This window comes from Telopea speciosissima, chromosome 5 (assembly GCF_018873765.1).
Source record: "Telopea speciosissima isolate NSW1024214 ecotype Mountain lineage chromosome 5, Tspe_v1, whole genome shotgun sequence".
In the NCBI taxonomy this organism is placed as follows: domain Eukaryota; kingdom Viridiplantae; phylum Streptophyta; class Magnoliopsida; order Proteales; family Proteaceae; genus Telopea; species Telopea speciosissima.
Window position 1 is genome coordinate 47,219,662 of NC_057920.1, and position 20,826 is coordinate 47,240,487.

A 20,826-nucleotide genomic window follows, 5' to 3' on the forward strand; every position below is an offset into this window, starting at 1 on the left:
TTGACCCGTACGCTTGCGGTAATTTTTAACTCAAACAAGTTTTTGGCGCCGTTGCCGGGGAGATTATAGTCCATTTTATTTTTTTGATTTTTAAGTAGTTCGAAGTGTTTTAGTTTATTATTTTCTCTTCTTTTTCTTTAAAAAAAAAAAAATCAGTTTTTGAAAACCTCTTCTTGTTTCTCTTCTGTTTCAAATAGTGTGCGCCCAATCTAAAGTCCTTCATATGCCCAAACCCAACCAATCTTGGTGCCCCTTGAGTCGTTGGGTGGTTTGGATTGGCATGTGACTTATCTTTGGAGGTGACCACTCTTGATAACACGAAAACGACATAGTGAGAGAGTTTGAAAACAGAAACGTATAGTAGTCCTCCACTCTACATCAGAATCCACTAGGAGTCGCCCGTAGGTGGCTCGTGAAGACTATATGGGTTCCCTTGCTGTCAACCTATATGGCAACCTTACAGCTTTGGAACCACTGTTTCGATTTTTGAGGGATAGATACACTATCTACCTTGGGCTCCCTCATGTTTTTTTTTTTTTTGTTTAGTGAATTTTTTTCTAGTCTTGTATTTATTTATTTATTTATTTATTTTTATTTTTCTAAGGGAGACCTCAATTTGGGATAGGTGGTTAGTTTAGAATTATGGGAGATACACTTCCAAATAAGACTTTGGGGGAAAGATGGACCTATGCTAAGGCAACCATGATTTTGGAGGAAATGTTTAAATAGGTTAGGGAAGCCAAAAGTAGTGAGATAGAGAACAATTTTGCACCACCCCAGTACAATTTTGCTCCCCAACCCAACTATGGGTTTTCGGGAAATTTTGATTAGTCACATCCCCAGACAATCCATGTTATGGAAGGATGCCCTAATCTTTATGGGGCAGCTATGGTGAAGAGAATGTGAGTCCTCAATTTCAATACAATTCTTTTGGCGCTTACAATTAGGGGTGGAGTGATCATCCCGATTTCTTGTGGGATCAATGGAATAACCAAGCTGGACCACCTAATTTCCAATATCATGGTCAGTTTGGTCCTCCAATGCCCAACCCTCCATTAAATCTCAATGGGCTACCTCTCCTTGAACCATATCACCAACCCCTTGAGTTTCAAAACATGGGTGAGGAGGCTAGACTGAATGAACTTGAGAAATACATAGACCTTCTCACAACAAGCCAAAATACCATGGAGAAGCAACTCTCTCAACTGATCACCATGGTGCAGGAGGAGGAAATGGGTACATTACCTAGTCAGCCTGAACCTAGTCTATGTTACCAGATTCCTGTTCAGAATGAACCACCCCATCCCCAGTTTAATGATATTGAAAGTCCACCACCCTAGTTAGAGTTTAATGAGAGTCATTCCCAACTTGCTGCTTTTCATGATGATTTATTTGTTGAGATTGAGTCTCCTCAGGATATTAGTGAAGCGAGATTTGATGAGCTACTTGGGGAAGTCCACCTTTTGCCTAAAATTTTTTATTTTAGTGAGCCTAGTGAATTTATTGATTTAGAATCAGATTTTCATGATAATATAGAAACTCAGGAAATTCGATCTCCCCCTCTCTCTTTGGAAAACTTAGATAATTGTCATTTTGAGGATTCCATTGTCTCACATGTTGATTTGTCCAAACTTCCTAGGTTTGATGATTTTATTGAGGACAATGTTAGTTATCATGCCTTTCAAGCATATTTCCATGATCCTTATTTAACAAACCAAGTTCTACAAAGAGCGGATAGTTTTATTGCTAGGATTGATTTGAGTAAACCTCTCATTTTTTATGATTATTTTGATGAGGTTATTCATAATCCTTTTTATGCTTATTGTGATCCATTCTTGGTTGGTTTTTGTGATAATGACATGTGTTCTACATTACAAACGGGAGAGAAGGGACGGATTTATGGCCTGGGTTTTAGTGCCTTCATTTTCCACTATCCCATGAGGACAGATTTTTCTATTGGATATTTCTCAGTTGTGCTTCACTTCTATATTATTTCTCGTTTTACTAAAATTCATGGTCGAGTGTTTTCTGGGTCGGAAGCTATTTCTCCATTTACTAGCCATGGATTGCGATTTCTATTGCTACTCCTAGCACTTTTTTGTAGAGCTCATGATTCTTCATGATCCTCTTTGTTGATTATATCTGGTAAACCCCTTCATCTCCTCTCTTATCCTTATTCTTTCTTTTATGCATGCATTGAGGACACTGCATGAATTAAGTGTGGGGGGGGGATGTTGGGCTTAATTGGTGAATTTTGATTGTGGCAATAGTTTGGTTTTGTGCATATGTCTCTTTGATTGCAAAACGAGAGAGAGAGAGAGGGAATTAGATGTCCTAGCATGCGAAATAATAAAAAATCCCTTTTCAAGGACGGTAGTTGGTATGTATCCGGTGATGGGGATTGAGTTGAAAAATATGAGCATTATTTCATTCGATGGCTAGATTCCTATAGGTGTTTTATGGACCCTTTGATCTTTTGGCTAATAGTTGAGACCAATTTGTTTGTGGCAAGACAAGGCATGAAAGTGAATGAAAGAAAAAAAAAAAAAAAGGAAGGTGGAATTCCTTCGGACTAGACAGGGCACTGTGCCTCATGAAGCAGGGTGATTTGATCGAAATTCTTTGGAAGGAAACTCAAAAAGCTCTTGCATCAATGTCTCATTGTCTTATGGATATATGCAAAAAGCGAACCTACCAAGTATTTGGGTGTCTTGTGTATGCTCCACCATGTCATTCAGAGAATAGTAGTGGAGTAGAAATACAGTTTGTGATTGAGAAAAAAAAAACTTTTGCCTTAATGCCTAAAAAACAAAAAAAAAAAAAAAAGTATGGTAAAAAATACTCAAAGCCTAAGTCTTTGGTTCCATTGATATTATGAGTGGTTTACTTGAAGGTGAGTAGTGTTCAGAAAATATGAGGAGATCCCTTAATCTTGATGCATGCTTATTACTTGAATTGATGTGGGGTGATAATATTCAAGTGTGGGGGAACCTTTGGCTCCTTGATCTTTAGTTTAGCATTTTTTGGGATTATGTGCACTGTTCGACTTATGCCATTATTAAAATTTACAGCATTTATTTACAATTGAATTTTGGGTGTATATTCACTGCAAACACTCACGAGACACAACTCGTCCACTAGGGGTAACCTAGAGGTTTAAAGGCTTGTTGCACATGCTAAGTGCAACCGTGATTCCTACGAAAGTGAGTTAAGATTTTTTGCATTCTAGGTTAGCTTATCTTTTGCTTTACTTGAGGACAAGTAACGTTCAAGTGTGGGGGAATCTAATGAGCACATTTATGTAGAAAATCTTAGGGCATAAAGCATACATTTTACCACATTGGATAGAGTTACTCTGCGCTTTCTTGTGCCTTTTAGGGTTTAGGTGAATTATTGTGAAAATAGAGAAGATAATGCTAAGGAGATGTTTTTAAGCTTTTTAGAGGTGTTAATAGTATGGATGCATAGCCCATCGAGTCAGCTTCGCAAAGGCTCAAACTGCACTTGATTCCGAGTTGAAACGAAGAAGTTACAGCCGTTTCCGTAACGAAGCGCAAAAATGGTCTGTAGGGGTTTATTTATAATTATTGACAGTCGGCCGGGGACAAAGTGAAGCGAAAGTTTGGATTCTAGGGGCCTTAACGAAATAACTAGAAGTTATATTTCCTGTACCCGAAAGATTCCATTTGGAGGGCTCTGGACAGTCCAACTTCAACTTGAGATATCTTGGGCTCCTGAACTCCAAATTGGACGAAATTTGGGTCTATTTTGGGTGATTTTTCGTAAGGAACACAATGGTGTGGCCTATATAAGTACCCCTGCTTCACGTTTTCTGAAGGATAGAATGGGTATTTTATTTATTCTTGCAGGAATCCTAGTCATCACCCGTGCTCTCTCTCTCCTCCAACTTCTCAAGGGTACTTCTAGAATTTCACTTGGGAAAGATTTATTTTGAAAGATATTTTCTCATCTATGGAAGGTTGAAGATGCTTTGATCTTATTGCTTGAAGAAGATATCTACAGAGAAAAGGAAGCACAAGTTAGAATTAGGAACTTACTTTTCTAGAAATAGAAAGTTTATGTAACTAATATTCTCTTCTCTCCCTCTTTCCATTTATCCTTTTTTTCTTGGGATTCAAGGCATTGTAAAAGAGGAAGGAGAAGAGAATATTCTCTTTTCTTAGGGAATATTTCTCCTACACTTCCCTCTTCTCTCTTCTCCTCTTTTCTCCCTATAAATACCCCTTGCCCTTTGGCTTGTAACAAGTTAGTTTTTAATTCAGTTTTTAGTTAGTTTCTAGTTCAATTTTAATTCAATTTTTCGTGTAGTTTTTAGTTCAATTAATTAGGAAATTTCTTCTTCTCTTCTTCTAGTTTTTGGCTTTCTAAGTTCTAGTTTGATTCTATGTTTTCAATTCCATGGTTGTAATGTTTTTGATTCATGCTTTAATTTTATGTCTTCAATATGGTTGTAATAATTTTAGTTTAGTTTCAAGCTTCCTAGTCTAAGTTCCTATGTTGATGACAAGACTTGGGGGTTTAGAAGAGGAAGCCATGGTAAGTTTATTCAAGTATTCATGCAAGCAAATTCAATCCGGTTTAAGCACATCAACGTATCTCATTCTCTAAACCCTTTATCTCATTCTCCCTCTCCTCTATCTCTCCCTATCTTCTTCGTCTTTTCCCTCTATTTCTTTTATTTTTTTGTTTTTATGGCTGTGGTTTGTGGATGTACTTTTATTCCCTTGTTTCTTTTAATGTAGTTATTATGTGTGGCTACATTTTTATTCCTTTCAATTTGTGTTAGTTTGATAGGTTAGATGCTCATGTGTTAGGACGCCAATTTAATCCCTTAATTTTGTTAGATGCATATGAGTTAGGATGCATTAATTTTCATTAATTTAATTAGTTTAATTTAACACTTTAATCTGGTTCACTTTGCATTACTTTTAAGTTAGTTAAATAGAGTGGCGTATATCTCCTCGTGTTCGACCCGTAGCTACGATTGACCCGTATGCTTGCGGTAATTTTTAACTCAAACAACCATTACCCACCCCTGGATCCATGTAGACCCCACCTAAGTAGCCAGAATGGCTCAGAATTTAGTTAAAAATGCATTTTGGAGGAAGGGGACCCAATGCCAAACAGACCCCAGTGGGGCCAGCACTATAAATAGAAGAGGGGGTAGTATACATTTCGATTACTACCCCAGCTGAAACAGAAAAGGGAAGAAAGAGAGAAAGAGGAGAGTGACGAAGAAGAAGAGAAGGAGAAGGAGAGGGAAAGAGGAAGAGGAGACCAGAGCTGCCTACCTGCAACCTGTCTCTGTAGCACTTCAATCCTCAGGTAACCATTTTCATCTCCATATGCTGCTGTCCTCAGTATCTCTCTGTTGATCTCTGCTCTGTTGCTAGTGTTCTTGGCTAGTAAAGTCCAGGACACCTTTGACTTGCCTTGGAGTGCTTCAGATCTGACATGCAAAGCTGTTGCATGTAAGATCTAAGCATTTTATATATGATTGTATTGTTGATATACAGCTAGGACTGAAACCAGTCTCTATGCTAGACTACACTGCCTAGTTGCACCCAGAACAGGCAGTCTGGGCATGGATCTGTACATGCAAGCTGGTCCTGGCTTAGATTAGTGTAGGAACAGCATCCTACCATGAAAGTAGACGTAAAACTGCCCTTGCATACAGCCCAAACCGAGGCTTTGAGCTGGATCATAGCCTGGGTTGCTATTCTCTGAGCTGACAGAACGTAGCTCCTGGTTTCCAAATGAGTAAACGAGAGCCCAAAACCCCTAGAACCATTGGATCATCCATTCCCCCACCAGAGAGTGGGAATGGGGGAGGTGCGCTAACCACGGCCACGGCTAGCTGGGTACAGGCCGAGCCAAGCTTGGACGGGATTGGCCTCCCAGCACCGCCACCCTTGCCGGAGAGTTTGGACCCTGAAGCCCCGGCAAATAATCGACAAGTCATGGATTTGCAGTTGCAGATGCTCCACACCAACGAGATGCTGCGCACCTTCATGAACCAGCCGCTGGCCACGCCCCCCCTAGCTCCGGTGCGCGCTGAGAGAAACTTGCAGCAAAATGGTGGCCGGCGTAGAGCCGAGCCGAGTTGGGCCGCGTCCTCGCACCCATCTCGTCAGAAGACTCCACCTCCATGCCCCAGCAAAGGCGCTCGGCGGGATGAACAAGAACATCGCCAAAGCCTGCGAACAGGGCAGGAAATCGAACCGGCCGGCTCGGTAGCGAGGAGGTCGGTATTTTCTGGACGGATCAGAGAGGACGAACAGTCGAGGAGAGTCCGAGAACAAAGGAAAGACCCGGTTGAAAGGCGCACGTCGAGACAAGGAGAAGGATCTCGTCATACTCCCCGGCGTCAGAGCTCACCTCCCCGAGAAGAACAACAGGGGAGCCCCCGAGGGTCCAACTTCCAGGAAGAAAAAAGAACAAGGAAGGATGGTGAGGACCGAGCTGACCAGAATGGCTGACTACAATGGGACGATCGACCCTATCGACCCCGGGCCGAGGAGCCGGTTGGCTGATCACCTGAAACCGAGCTGGAGAAGCGGCTACGAGACTTGGCGGAGCAAGTGGAGGGGTTGAAGAAACAAGCGACCCCGGACGCCTACTCTTTGGTCGGGTGTCACCTTTAACCTCCCGAGATCATGACCGCACCGCTACCAAACGGGTTCAAACCTCCCCCGTTCGACCGATATGACAGGACGACCGACCCGACGGATCATATCAACTACTTTAATGTGATGATGACCATGTACGGGGGAACTGAGATCGTTTCTTGCCGAGCCTTCCCTGCATCCCTCAAGGGCGCGACGACCTCATGGTTCTCCTGGTTGCCGCCGAACTCCATAAAAAGCTTCGCTCAACTCTGTCGAGCCTTTGTCACTCGCTTCCAGAGTAGTATGAAACATAAGAAGACAACGGTCAACCTCCTCAGCGTGAAGCAAAGGCCCGACGAGTCGATCTGAGCATTTGTCTCCCGCTTCAACAAGGAATCCTTAGACATCAAGGATTTAGATGAGGCCACGGCCCATATGGCTATGAGCACCGGATTGGCCGACATGGACCTTATCAAGGACTTGGCCCGAAAGTCGACAAGAAACCTGGCCGAGCTCTTGGAGAGGTGCAACAAGTTTGCAAATATGGCCGAGGTCCTCCAAGCCCGGAAGGGCAACGAAGGCCGTACCGACAAGAAAAGGCCGACAACAGACGACCGAAGGGAAGACAAAAGGCCAAGGACGTATCGCCGAGTTGAAAGGTCGGATCGAGCTCGGAGCCCCGACTACACTCCATTGAATGCCTCTCGCAAGGAGATCTTGATGCAAATACAAGATGGGGGGTACATCCGCCGACCCCGACGGATGCAAGCGGGGTCATCTCGGAATCCCAACAAATATTGCCAGTTCCACAAGGACACCGGTCACAACACCGAGGATTGTTATCAGCTGAAAAGAGAAATCGAAGAGCTGATAAAAGAGGGCCACTTGAAGCGATATGTCAAAGGAGGCCGAGAAGATCGTGGAGGTCGGCGTCCTGAAGACCGAGATCAAAGAAGAGCCAAGCCTAGGGCCAAAAACAGGCGAGTTGAACAAGACGATGACAAGGTCCGAGTCGAGAAGAAGGAGGACGGGTCCGGGCCGAGCAATGACAAGGGAGCCCCCATATACACTATCCTCGGAGGGCCCGGGCAAGAGACTACTCGAAAGGCTAAGGCAAACGCGCGCTTCGTCGGAGTGGCCGAGATGCCCGCCAAGAAACTCAGCCGGCGGCGACGATCTCCTTCACCGAAGCCGACCTCGAAGGTATAAGTTTACCTCATGATGATGCTTTAGTGGTGCAGGTAGAAATTACGAACAGACCCGTCCACCGTGTATTGGTCGATACCGGCGCATCCGTGGACCTTATGTCACTAGAAGCGCATCGACAATTTGGCTTCGGCGACGAAGCGCTCAAGCGAAGGCACCTCGCTTCACGGGTTCTCGGGAGCTACCGCGACCATCAAAGGCTCGATCGACCTGCTGGTCACAATTGGGCAAGCTCCATGCCAGGTGACGATCCAAGTCAAATTCATGGTGGTACGGTCGGTAGTGGCTTTCAACGCCATACTCGACCGTCCTTCATTGACCGCCCTCCAAGCCATCATCTCCCCGACACACTTGAAGATGAAGTTCCCCACCGAGAACGGTGTCGGCGAGGTCCGAGGCGACCAGAAGAAGGCACGAGAGTGCTACACTACTTTCGTCAAGCAAAACAAGGGTAATGTTCGAGGAATGGTCATGTGCGTCGAGCATCTCCCCAAGGATCAGCGGGATGAGCTTATCGAGAGAAGAGGAGGCCCGTGGAAGACCTGACCCCACTTCATCTCAGCGAAGATGACCTAGCCAAGGTGGTCCAGCTCGAATCACTACTAAATGAAGATCAAAGGAATCGGCTCGGAGTTTTCTTAAAAGCGAACGCCGATGTCTTCGCCTGGTCGGCCGCTGACATGTCGGGCATACCCAGGCATATAGCTGAGCACCGACTCCATGTAGATCCGGGTCGAAAACCAATCCGGCAGAAGAGAAGGAACTACGCACTTGATCGACAAACTGCAATCAAAGAAGAGGTGGAGAAGCTTCGCCGATCAGGATTCATCCGAGAAGAAAAATTCCCGACCTGGTTGGCTAACATCGTCATGGTCCTTAAACCGAACGGGAAGTGGAGAATGTGTGTCGACTACACCGATCTCAACAAGGCTTGCCCAAAAGATGAGTACCCACTACCTCGGATCGACCTCTTGATCGACGCCACGGCAGGTCACGAGATGCTGAGTTTCATGGACGCGTACTCCGGCTACAACCAAATCATGATGCATGAGGAGGACGAGTCGTACACGGCATTCCGAACTGACCAAGAAAATTTCTGCTACAAGGTCATGCCATTCGGATTGAAGAACGCCGGAGCGACATACCAGTGCCTCGTGAACTATATATTCCGCGGGCAGATCGGAAGGAACATGAAAGTCTACGTGGACGACATGTTGGTGAAAAGTTTGAAGGCCGAACACCACTTGGCCGACCTGGAAGAAGCCTTTGGCGTATTGAGGAAGAACCAAATGAAGCTGAATCCTGCCAAGTGTGGATTCGGCGTGACCTCGGGAAAGTTCCTCGGCTTCATGGTCTCTGTCAGAGGCATCGAAGCCAATCCGGCAAAAATCAGAGCCATCCAAGAGATGAGTCCTCCAAGGACGATCCGAGAAGTACAGAGGCCAAACGGACGTGTGGTGGCGTTGGCGATATTCATGTCGAGATCGGGCGACAAGTGCCTACCATTCTTTAAGGCCCTAAAGAATATCCGGAACCCAAAGGACTTTATCTGGTCGGACGAATGCCAGGAAGCTTTTGAAGAGCTGAAGAAATATTTGGAGAACCCGCCTCTTCTCAGCCGACGCGAACCAAAAGAGGAGCTTCAAGTCTACTTAGCCGCTACTCCTGTAGCGGTAGTGCGGTGTTGATCAGGGAAGAGAGTCGAACTCAAAGGCCGATATACTACATCAGCCACGTTCTTGTCGATGCCGAGACAAGGTACTCCGGGTTCGAGAAAGTAGCATTCGCTCTTGTTATGGTTGCAAGGAAACTAAGGCCGTACTTCCAAGCTCATCCGATCGCGGTATTGACCGACCAGCCACTCAAGAAGATATTGCACAAACCCGACGTTTCGGGACGGCTGATTACCTGGGCGGTCGAGCTAAGTGAATACGATATAAGCTATCGTCCGAGGATGACGATAAAAGGACAAGCCCTTACCGACTTCATCGCCGAATGCACGGGGCCCGACCTTGAGGTTGGAGAAGAAAAGACAGTAGAAGAGGTCGGGGCTACGGCCGACCCGATTTGGACCATGAATGTCGACGGCTCAAGCAACTCCGGAGGAAGTGGGGCCGGCCTAATACTGGTAAGCCCCGAAGGGTTTCTGATCCAATATGCCCTGAGGTTCAAGTTTCCCGCCTCGAACAACGAGGCTGAGTATGAAGCCCTTCTAGCTGGACTTCGAGTCAGCAAAGCTATGGGCATAAAGCAGTTGAAGGTGCGAGGAGACTCCCAACTTATGGTCAACCAGGTCAACGGAGACTATGAGGCGAAAGACGAAAGGATGATAGCGTACCTGGGCCGAGCCTGAGATCTGATTTCCGAGCTCGAGCACTTTGAGATGACTCAAATACCGAGAAAGGAGAATGCCGCGGCTGACTCCTTATCCAGGTTGGCCGAGGCTGACCTCCAATATCTGAGCCGGTCAGTATACATAGAAATATTGGAGAAGCCCTCCTTACAAGAAGAAAGCGTAAAGCACATTGAAGAGGACGGGCCGACCTGGTTGGACCCCATTGTCAACTACTTGGAGAATGACCTGCTCCCGGGGAACCGAGACGAAGCAAGGAAGGTCAAGATCCGAGCTTCCAAGTACTCGATGGTCGACGGAGTGCTCTACAAAAGAGCAATCTCGGCCCCTCTTCTCCGATGCTTGGGACCAAAGGGGGCCGAGTATGCATTAGCAGAGGTGCATGAGGGAATATGCGGGAGTCACATGGGTGGCCGAGCTCTTGCATACAAGATACTTCGGCAAGGATTCTATTGGCCAAGAATGCAAGAAGAGGCCATGAGATACGTGAAGACGTGCGAGAAGTGCCAACTGTTCACGCCAATCCCAAGCCGACCAGCAACAAAGTTAACCTCAATGCTGAGCCCAATCCCATTCGCTATGTGGGGAATGGACATTCTCGGAGATTTCACCCCGGCATCGGGAAACAGAAAGTACGTAGTAGTAGCGATCGATTACTTCACCAAGTGGGTCGAGGCCGAGCCCCTTGCCACCATCATGGAGAAGAACATGGAGAAATTCTTCTGAGATAAGGTCATCTACCGATTCAGGCTACCGAAAGTTCTTATCACTGATAATGGCACGCAATTCAATAACCCGACCTTCCGAGAGTTCTGCGAGCACTTCTACATTGACTTCCGACCCATCTCGGTAGCTCATCCACAAGCAAATGGACAAGTAGAAGTGTCCAACCGAACATTACTCGCCGGCATTAAGAGAAGGTTAGATGAGGCCAAGGGGAGATGGGTAGAAGAACTCCCAAGCGTCCTATGGGCATATCGGACGACTGTAAGAACTCCAACCGGGGAGAGTCCTTTTCGCCTCGCTTATGGGATAGAAGCCCTTGCCCCGGTTGAAGTTATGGCTTCATCGTACCGAGTGCTCAACTTCGATGAGAAGACCTATGAAGATGGGCTGAGAGCCAATCTTGACTTCCTCGATGAAGTCCGAGAAAAAGCCCTACTCCGGAACGCGGCGTACCAACAGAAGACGGCAAAGTACTATGACTCAAGAGTCAAAGAGTGGCACTTCCATCAAGGGGACCTTGTTCTCAGAAAACTCAGTGCATCCCAGCCGAGGCAACAAGGAAAATTAGCACCAAATTGGGAAGGCCCGTACATAGTCTCCAAGCAAATTCGCCCTAGCACGTATCGCTTGCAGACTCCGGGGGGCAAGAAGGTACCGAGACCTTGGAACTCAGAAAATTTGAAGAAGTTTTTTCAATAATTGAGCATGCTTGTATTCGGCTTCAGTTCCGACATTTGATTCAATAAAGTCTTTCTCCACCACTTAACGTATTTGCAAGCTCCCAAGTCAAAGTCGTAAGACCGGTCCTCATAGACTTGGCCGACATCAAAGACCGACCCTCATAGGTCGGCAGCAAAGTCATAAGACCGGTCCTCATAGACCTGGCCGACATCAAAGACCGACCCTCATAGGTCGGCAGCCAAGTCGTAAGACCGGTCCTCATAGACTTGGCCGACATCAAAGACCGACCCTCATAGGTCGACAGCCAAGTCGTAAGACCGGTCCTCATAGACCTAGCCGACCTCTCAAGAGCAGACATCCCTATTTGGCCGAGCCTAACAAAATACAAAACTAAGCTAAGGCATTAGGCTCGGCCAGGAAGATACTCGGCCACGCGTCCGCTTATATGATAGCCTCTCCAATCGGACCGAAGGGAACGGTGAATTAACCAACCAAGGCGAGGATCCCATTGACCTCGGGCATGGCATGGCCAAGCCGCCGACCACATGAGGCATGGGTATAAAAAAAAAAAAAAGAGACGAGTTCCTAAGCTCGGCTAGCGAAACGACTCGGCAGTTTGGCCACAAATAGAACATAATATACAAGGAAAAGAAGGCTAAGGGCGTCGAGTTAAAATACTTAGACAAATTCTGGCAAAAATAAGTTGTTTCATTCATTATAAGCAGACTGATTGGCACGGTTACAAAATGGGCAGTCCGGCCCCCAAAAAAAATAAAAAAATAAAAAAATAAAAAAATAAAAAATAAAAAAAATTACATCTCGGTCTCCTCGGCGTTGGACTTAGAGGCGACCTCGGAAGTGTCCACAGCAATAGGCTCGGCAGCAGGGTCTTGTGGTCCAGCTCCTAGAGGGAAGACGTCGGTCGAAGCAGGTGCCTCCAGGGGCAGAGCCTGGGTGACCTCGGCTCCCTCCTCATCTCCCATCTCCCCGGCAAAGGTAGTCACATCATCATCAAAACGGGAGAGATTGAGATTAGGGTATGCCGCCTTGATCTCGGCCAAAAGCTCAGCTCGGCCTGCCTCAAAACCTTCGGCGTAGGGAGGCTTCCTGATCTCATGGCAGACATCGGCGTACTCCTCCGATTGAAGATAGTCGCTGACTGCCTCGCTCCGAGCCGTGGCCAGATCTTCCTTGGCCTTCTCCTTCACCTCGGCAAGCTGAGCCTGCAGAGCCCGAACCTTCTCTCTCTGCCTGACCACCTCGGCCTGAGAGCTCTCCACTTCGGCCTCAGCAGCAGTGAGCTTCTCTTGGGTCTCCTGATGCCTCTGAACGGCATCCTGGGCATCCTGATAAGCCTTCTTGCACTGGACGTCCAAGGAATAGTTCTCGGTCAGGAGCCGCTCGAAGCCGAGCATGGTCTCCACTGCCTTGGCGAAGCCCTACAAAAAAGCATGAGAACAAAAATTAAGACAAACTACACAGATCATATCTAATTACAAAAGCCGACAAGGAAACTTACCATGTTGAAATCTTGAAATAGAGTGGAGAGGAGCTCGGGGTCAGACAGCGCCTCGAGCTTCTCCTTGTCGGCTGGAAGCCGACCTACATCCAGCCATTCTTTGGCGTGAGCGGCCGACGTCAAAGCTGAGTCCCCTGGGAAGAGACGCCAGGTCGGCCTCACAGGAACGTTGTTGGCCGAGGCCCTCCCTAAGATGTATCGGGAGATGTTGGTGGGAGAAGCCACGGGCGGAAGGCCACCACTCGTCAGATTGACCGAGAGCTTCTGACGCTTAATGTCTCTCGACGGGCTCCTCTCGCCTTTTCGGCCTTTCCCCTTCCTCGGAGACCCGGCTGGGCCCGTATTCTTCTCGGCCTCAAGGCCGACCACAGCATCCGATGGCCCCGGCATCACGGCCTTGCCCTTGGGGGCCTTGGAGGACTCGCCCCGGGGCTTCTTCTCTGCATTTTTCTTCTTTCGATCCGCGATGGTCTCGGCCCTTAGCCGAGCTGTATCCATAGGGGGAATGTGGCCGACCACTGCAAAGAAACCGAGAAAATCAAAAATAAGTCAGAAAAAGAAAAGAAAACCAAGTAATGGGGTCAGTTCGGACAACGGAGACGGGCTCGGCTCGGGCTCCTACCAGGGGTCATATGCCACCTCTGAAGAAACCCCTCGTCCTGAAGCTGGAGGACATCGAAGGGCGGATGCTTGAGGATCAGGTCGAGCGAGGTCATCTCGTTCTCGGTCAGGGGTAGTATCCTATTGACGTAGTTCAGGTTCATCTCCTTCCACTCGGTTCGGAGAGGGCTGTTGGGAATGGAAGCGAAGAAAAAATGAGGCTTCCAATACTTATTGAAGGTCGGTGTGCCGACCAGAAATTTGTGGCTGCCCAGAGCCGCACTCTTCCCCGATCGGCGGCAGAAGTAGTACCACCCCTTCTCGGGAGACTTCTTCAAGAAGAAGAGCCGAGAAAAAAGCGCCACGCTCGCACCTCGGCCCATCTCGTAGAACAAGGCGTAGAAGCTGTACACGGCTAGCCAAGAGTTCGGCACCAGCTGACCAGGAGACAGGTGGAAGTGGTCCAAGATCTGGTCCACCAGGCTGAGAACGGGGAGCCTGAACGCATACTTGAAGGGTGTCTCGTACAGAGCCACCTCGCCGGGCCTGATGAAGCAGGCCATCTCCCCGGGGTTAGGAACTCGGAGCTGAATGTCCTCGGGGATGGCGTAGGTCGTCCTCAGATAGTCGAGGTCGGCCTTCGTGATCGTGCTCGGAACGGTGCCGACACTGCCTTCCTCGGGCTCAGGGGCGTCAGCAGACGAGCTGACCGAGCCAACCCCCACCTTGGACAAATCTCCCTCACTTGATTCCTCATCGGATGAGGACGACCCAGAGTTCTCGGCTCGGTCTGCGGCTATGGATTGGGCCGCGTGGTCAAACTCCAGGAGTAACGGAGGCTTGGCCACCTCGGCCTGACGAAGCTCCACTACATCGGGCTCATCTGAGGTCGAGCCCAACAGGTCTATGGTGGGAGAACGAGCAGGGAGCTCTCGACTCAGACTCGCGCCCTCTGTCGCCCTGGCGAATAGCTCGCCCTGGCGAACAGCTCGCCCATGGGACTACTACCAACTGACATACTGGGCGGAGAAGACTTACTGGTTGAAGAAGAGCTGAGCGTAAACGAAGTAACGGCCGAGTCGATCACGAACGAAGCAACGGCCGACTCGATCACGAGCAAGTAAACGACGAGATCTACCGAGTTGAAGGATCCAAGCTTACCGAGAAGTCAATAACTTAAAGCAGTGAGGAATGAATAGTTAGGAGTCGCCTATTTATAATCCTTAGGTTTTACTGATCCAACGGCCGACCAGAGCTCAGCATGATCCAACGGCCCAGATCAAAGGACGTTTCGAATTCCTGAGCCTGCCATAATGACTCTGCTGACGTGGTACTGACACCCAACCGTCAGGTCGTGCACCGTCAAATCCGCAGCAATAAATAAGCTCGGCTCAACCGCAAGAATTTTCCAGATAAACGACCAGGAAACTTCACTCATCAGTGCCGAGCCGACCCCTGATGAGTGGGGGGGCCTGTGATGAGGCATAAAACACCCCGCCTGTCAGAGGCTGCCACGTGGCTGACCCGACCGCTGGCCGGGAACCTATTTGGGCCGAGCAGGAGATTGGGCCGACCCCATCTCCGATAAGTCACCCGACAAGGCCAGACTCGAGCGAGCTAGCCGGTGGTAGAGACCGAGCCCATACAGGTCAGCCATAGACTCCTAGCCGAACTCATGGCCGAGACCAACCTCCCGAGCCGAGCTCCCTTGCCGAGCTCCTCTGCCGACCCCCGAGCTGACTTTCGAGGCCGAGCCCTCCTCCATTGAGGCTCCCATAGCACCCCACCGGGGATCTCCGGGCCACGTCAACACATCCCAAGAATCGTGGGATAGGGATCGAGCCACGATACCCGCGCATCACGGAATCGCACTCTACATGGACTCTTACCTTAATAAGAGTCCGACCCCGAAAATAACTCTCCACTCCGCTCTACGCGAGAGAACCTTTCGAAAGAAGGACTCCTACCATACTAGGACTCTGCCAACCGTCTCGTCTCCTCCTCACTCTATAAATACCTAGGTATGGAGCACCATTCCTCATCTTGCTTTTTACTACGCAGTTACGCTGTCGCGCTAGAGACCTGACTTGAGCATCGGAGAGTCCTAGGTCGGAGCCACACCGGCCCTCTTGTGCTCATTGCTTGGTTTTTGCAGGTTCATCCACGGGCGAACCAAGTACCGGAGGTTTTCACACGCAACAGGTTGGCTATTGGAGGAGGAGGAGGAGGCAAGGCTCTTCGCAGCTTCCTTACACTGGAATCTGCAAAACAAACAATCCATAATCAACCTGACAATTCTTATCCATTAAATCAAGTCCATAAGGCTTTTGAATGGTGAACACAAGAAAAGGTTGAGATTTGTTATTTGAAAACTGATCCAAACGTAGACTAGATTATAACTACCCATACCTGCAGAAACCATTCCCAACTGCATCTGCATGAAGAAGATGACACAGATAAGGAATACCAGAATGGGTGAATGAGAAAAGGAACAGATACCCATATTCTCTACTAATAATGCTAAGGACATACGTACATACACATCTCCTCTCCTAAAGCTTTTCAGCTACTTATATAGTGAATGACATGTTTCCTCGCCTTGCCCTTGTCAACAATTAGCTAGGCTAATACAATCATGCTTCCCACTACCTCTTTACTAATTTTAAATTCACAAGTCAATAAATCAGATAGTCTTATGTGAGAGGGATTGATGTTGTCAGTTTGATGAAAGGACTCGGCCCTTGACCTAATATGCCAATATTCAGGTTGTCAACCCACACGAAGTCTAAAGCATCAAATTTTGTCTATGTGTAGATGGGAGTAGTAGTTGATCGTATAGTGTCTAGTACTAGCACTTCTCTATAACCATTTAAAATAAAAAATATCTCTTGTATTATGTAATGTGAAGGATCCAAAATTTTCAATGCAAAATTAAGGTCTTTTTGGCGGTTCATGTTTGTCTTGACATGCCTCCTTTTTTTTTTTTTTTTTTTTTTTTTTTTGGGGTAAACACCTTATTTTTTTTCCGAGAGAGGGTGATGTAACAAAAGATAAAAAGTCAACCATACATACACCTGAGATTTTTTTTTTTTTAAATCAAGGGACACTTCATTAGATAGCGTACTAAAATAGTAGGTGATAAACCATAAATATACGAGCCAATCTCGATCTGCCACATGGCACGGTAGGAAGAAGATAGTGACCCAGGCCTAGCTACATTGAGACTCATCCTTGGCCCAAGAGGAAGAGACCTAGTAGGTCACTCAAGGACCAAGATCACTACACGGGTCAGCATGATGTCACCACAATGATCTAAATCATCCTATCGACAAAGGGAACCTTATCCCAAAGAAGAAGTATCTTATCCGTACTCAACCCTCAAGGATCCTATCCAATACGGAGGGAAACACATGTCCATCTGCTAGGGAACACCTTCCCTACCCGGACTCTACCTCCTAAGAGGAGGTGATCTACCACGTGATGGACTCTACTACCTAGGAGACTATCACCAACTACCTAGACTCTCCACCGCCATACACAACTGTAAATACCCAGGTAATCTACCCCCTTAGGGGGATCTTGAATTCCAACAATTCATTTGTTGCTCAGAGAGATCTAAGTTAGGCATCGGAGAGTCCTAGGCCGGGACCACACCGGTTTTCCCTTGTCCCTGACGTCCTTTTGCAGGTTGCGGCACCCAAAGGACCACCCGACGATTTCTTGACGCAACAGTAGGATCATTATACGGAAAAAGAAAAAGGGACGCACTCAGTGCATGAGGCTCCCACCACTGCGGGGTCTTGGGAGGGTCATAATGTACGTAGTCTTACCCTCTTTATGATTTACCATGTTTTTGTCTCCTAGAAGTATTGAACCCAAGAACTCTCCGATGTTGATTTTAGAAAAGCAAACAGTAGGAAATCTTTAGTCCCACATTAGTTTCAATTTGGTGATTCTGTTCTTCATTGATTTTTCTGCAAATCAAAGAAATAGACTTGGGAATTGGGATTAACCAAGTTGTATCCATCATCTTTCCTTTTTTTTTTTTTTTTGTTGGGTTAAAAAGTTGTATCTATCATCAAGGAAAGTATATTTATAGAGTAATTGGGTCTGAGATTGGTGGGTTTTATGATTGTGATTATGTTGAGTTGTGTTGCATCAAGAAATCGTTCGGCCGTCCCTTCGAGTGTCGTAACCTACAAAAGGACCAAGGGTGACAATGGAGAACTAGTGTGGTTCCGGCTTAGGACTCTCCGATGCCAAAGTTAGATCTCCTGAGCAAACAGATGAATGAATAGCATTCAAGATGAGTTAAGATGTCCCTCGATGTGGTTGAGTACCTTTCCTTTTATAGTAGAGCATGGCGGTGTGGAGAGTCCTGGTTGATGGTGAGTAGTCTTCATAGTTGACAGAGTCCCTGGGTAGCAGGGTTCATCTCTAATTGGTTGTCTTCCCGTGAGACGTAGTGTCTTGATAGACTTGGTTTCCTTGGTGGATAGACCCATCTAAGTGGTAGATGAGGTTCCTGGTGTATGAGTCCGTTCAGACAACGTGACTGATAGGCGGTGGCCTAGGGTCCTTCGTGACCTGTTCTGTTGATGGCGGTGGTCGTCGTAGCCCAGGGATGACTGCGCCCTGGGAGATCTACGCCCAGGGTCTTCAGTTCACGCCCAGGCAGTCCGTGCCCAGGGTGGTCCATGCCCGGGGGTCGGTCAGCGCCCAGGGCAGATCCGTCCTCGGGGTCCTGCGGTCCGCGCCCGGGGTTTGTGGTCTGGTTTGGGTCGAATCCCTCCTTGGTTCGCCTGTTTGGTTCTGGTCCTGAGTTGGCCCTCCTTCTTGGGTTAGGACACGTGGCACTCCCTGATTGGTCAGGGTGATTTTGGGTTTATCAAGTTGTTAATAAAGATTTATGAATGTATGATATTGATGATGACCTTCGTACTCTATATATATTTTTTTAATGGGTACTGAAGGAAGAGCATAAATTGATGTTTTGTATCAATTCAATTGTTATCCAAGCTTCTGTGCTTCCCAGTTATTTATTTAGTTCTTTGCCTTCTGAAAGTAATCCGTGAAGATCAGAGTATGAAAAACTTTTCATTTCTTTTCTGTTATGTTTTTCTTATGGGCTCTTAGTACAGAGCAAGAAGGAGAACAATAGCTTAGTTTCAGAGTAAACAACAAGACTCCTGTAATGGCAGTAACTCGTCACATTCATGCAAAGGGGCAAAAAGTTAGAAAACATAAATCTCTCCGCTTAAAAGCCATTAATTAGATGCTTTGCTTGCTATATGAAGAAGAAGAAGAAGAAGGAGGAGGAGAAGGGGATAAATCTGTCAATTTCACTATTTTCTATTGAATATGTGTTAAGGGTAAAATGGACTTTTTGTTAGAAGTAGGATTCTAGGCAATCAGTATAAGACTTGACAGAATCTGCTTGTATATAAATGTATATATATACCTGAATGAAATATAAAATAAATAAAAAAATAAAACACCTTACAGTACCACGATGACTGTCTTCTTATTCCTTTGAAAGTAGCAAACAACAACACATGTGGAGTCGTACAAAGTGTACTTTCCTTAAGGTGTTGAACGCCCCCTATATGTGCAGACCCGGGTTGACCTTGGCATTCTACCTCCAAGATAAAATCACTTCAATCACTATTGGCAGCACCCAAAAGTGATTACAATATGGAGTACCTGAAGGTATTTACTCAGCAATCAGGAGGAAGAAGAAGAAGAAAACAATATAAATAGAATGCAGAGAGAACACTATTTAAAGAGAGAACAGAGAAACACTTGAACGAATTGTGTCTTTGAAGCTCAAAGCCCATCTCTATTTATAGGCCCACTGGTACCTGTACGTATGGGTTGTGTCTTTACACACCTGTACATGTACAGACATGTATACCCCCATATACAGATCCCTCTATGTATAGGTATGTGTACATACCATGTCCCTACATATGGGTGCATGTATATGCATGTGTCTATACGTACAACAATGCATGTGCATGATGACTACTATTCGGATAAGGTTTCATGTATGTGGTCCATGTATCTCTTTTACCATCTTTGACCAAAAGAATATATAGAGTACACCCACACCCATACCCGTACCCGCCTCAACCTCGACCATGACCACGGCCATGACCTGGCTCGGCGCGTGCACGCTTGTGTGAAAAGCACCCCGGACCCCAACCTCACACATGGGACAAGGGAGACTTCCCTTAGAACTTTATGTCCCTTGTAAGTTACATGAACTCTTATTAGCTCACCATTCCACTTGTCCATAAGCAATGTGGGACTAAACTTGAAGAGGTACTCAAGCCTTTCTAAGTTTCCTTACAAGTTTACACAAGAGGTCCATGGTTCAAGTCACCATGCACACAAACACACAAGTGTTCCAAATAAACCAAAAATGGAGGGAATGAGGTTTTTCGTATTTGAAACTTTAACATTTCAAAAAGACTTTTCAAAAAGGAATCTTTGAAAACACTTTTTAAAATACAAATTCCAACAATCCCCCACAAGTTTCAAAATATTGATAAAACGGAACAGATTGTTAAGTAAATTTAGACATAATAGGACACATCGTTGGAGGTGTCTTTCGGATTTGAACCTACACTAGGTCTGATGAATTACGCTACAGAGTACGGGTTAAGTCAGACTTCTTGAACCTTTTCTCTTCTGTGTAGCTGGCTAGCTCACCATCCATATCCTACTAGTCGAAGTTCGGACCTCGTCTTAAATATAACATTGGACATTATATGGCCTTGTCCCTATTTTGGTCTCATGAATGTTAAAAGAGTTCGCCTCTTAAAACTCTTATCGGCAGGCTGCCACACCTCCTACATTCATTTAGGTTAGCCAATGTGCACCACAGTTAATACATCCCCACATTTCATAGGATTCGGCTAATTAAGAGTCTTATAACTCAACTTCTTTTCATTGTGGTGGTACTACTTTACCATCTAACCAGAATGAGCAAATACATAGTAGTACGATACAAGTCTCCTAGTGACTTCGTTTATACCCTTTAAACCTAATTCAGGATTAGTCCTCTTCACATAGGTTGGATTTCCATCACATGACCTATGACACAAGCC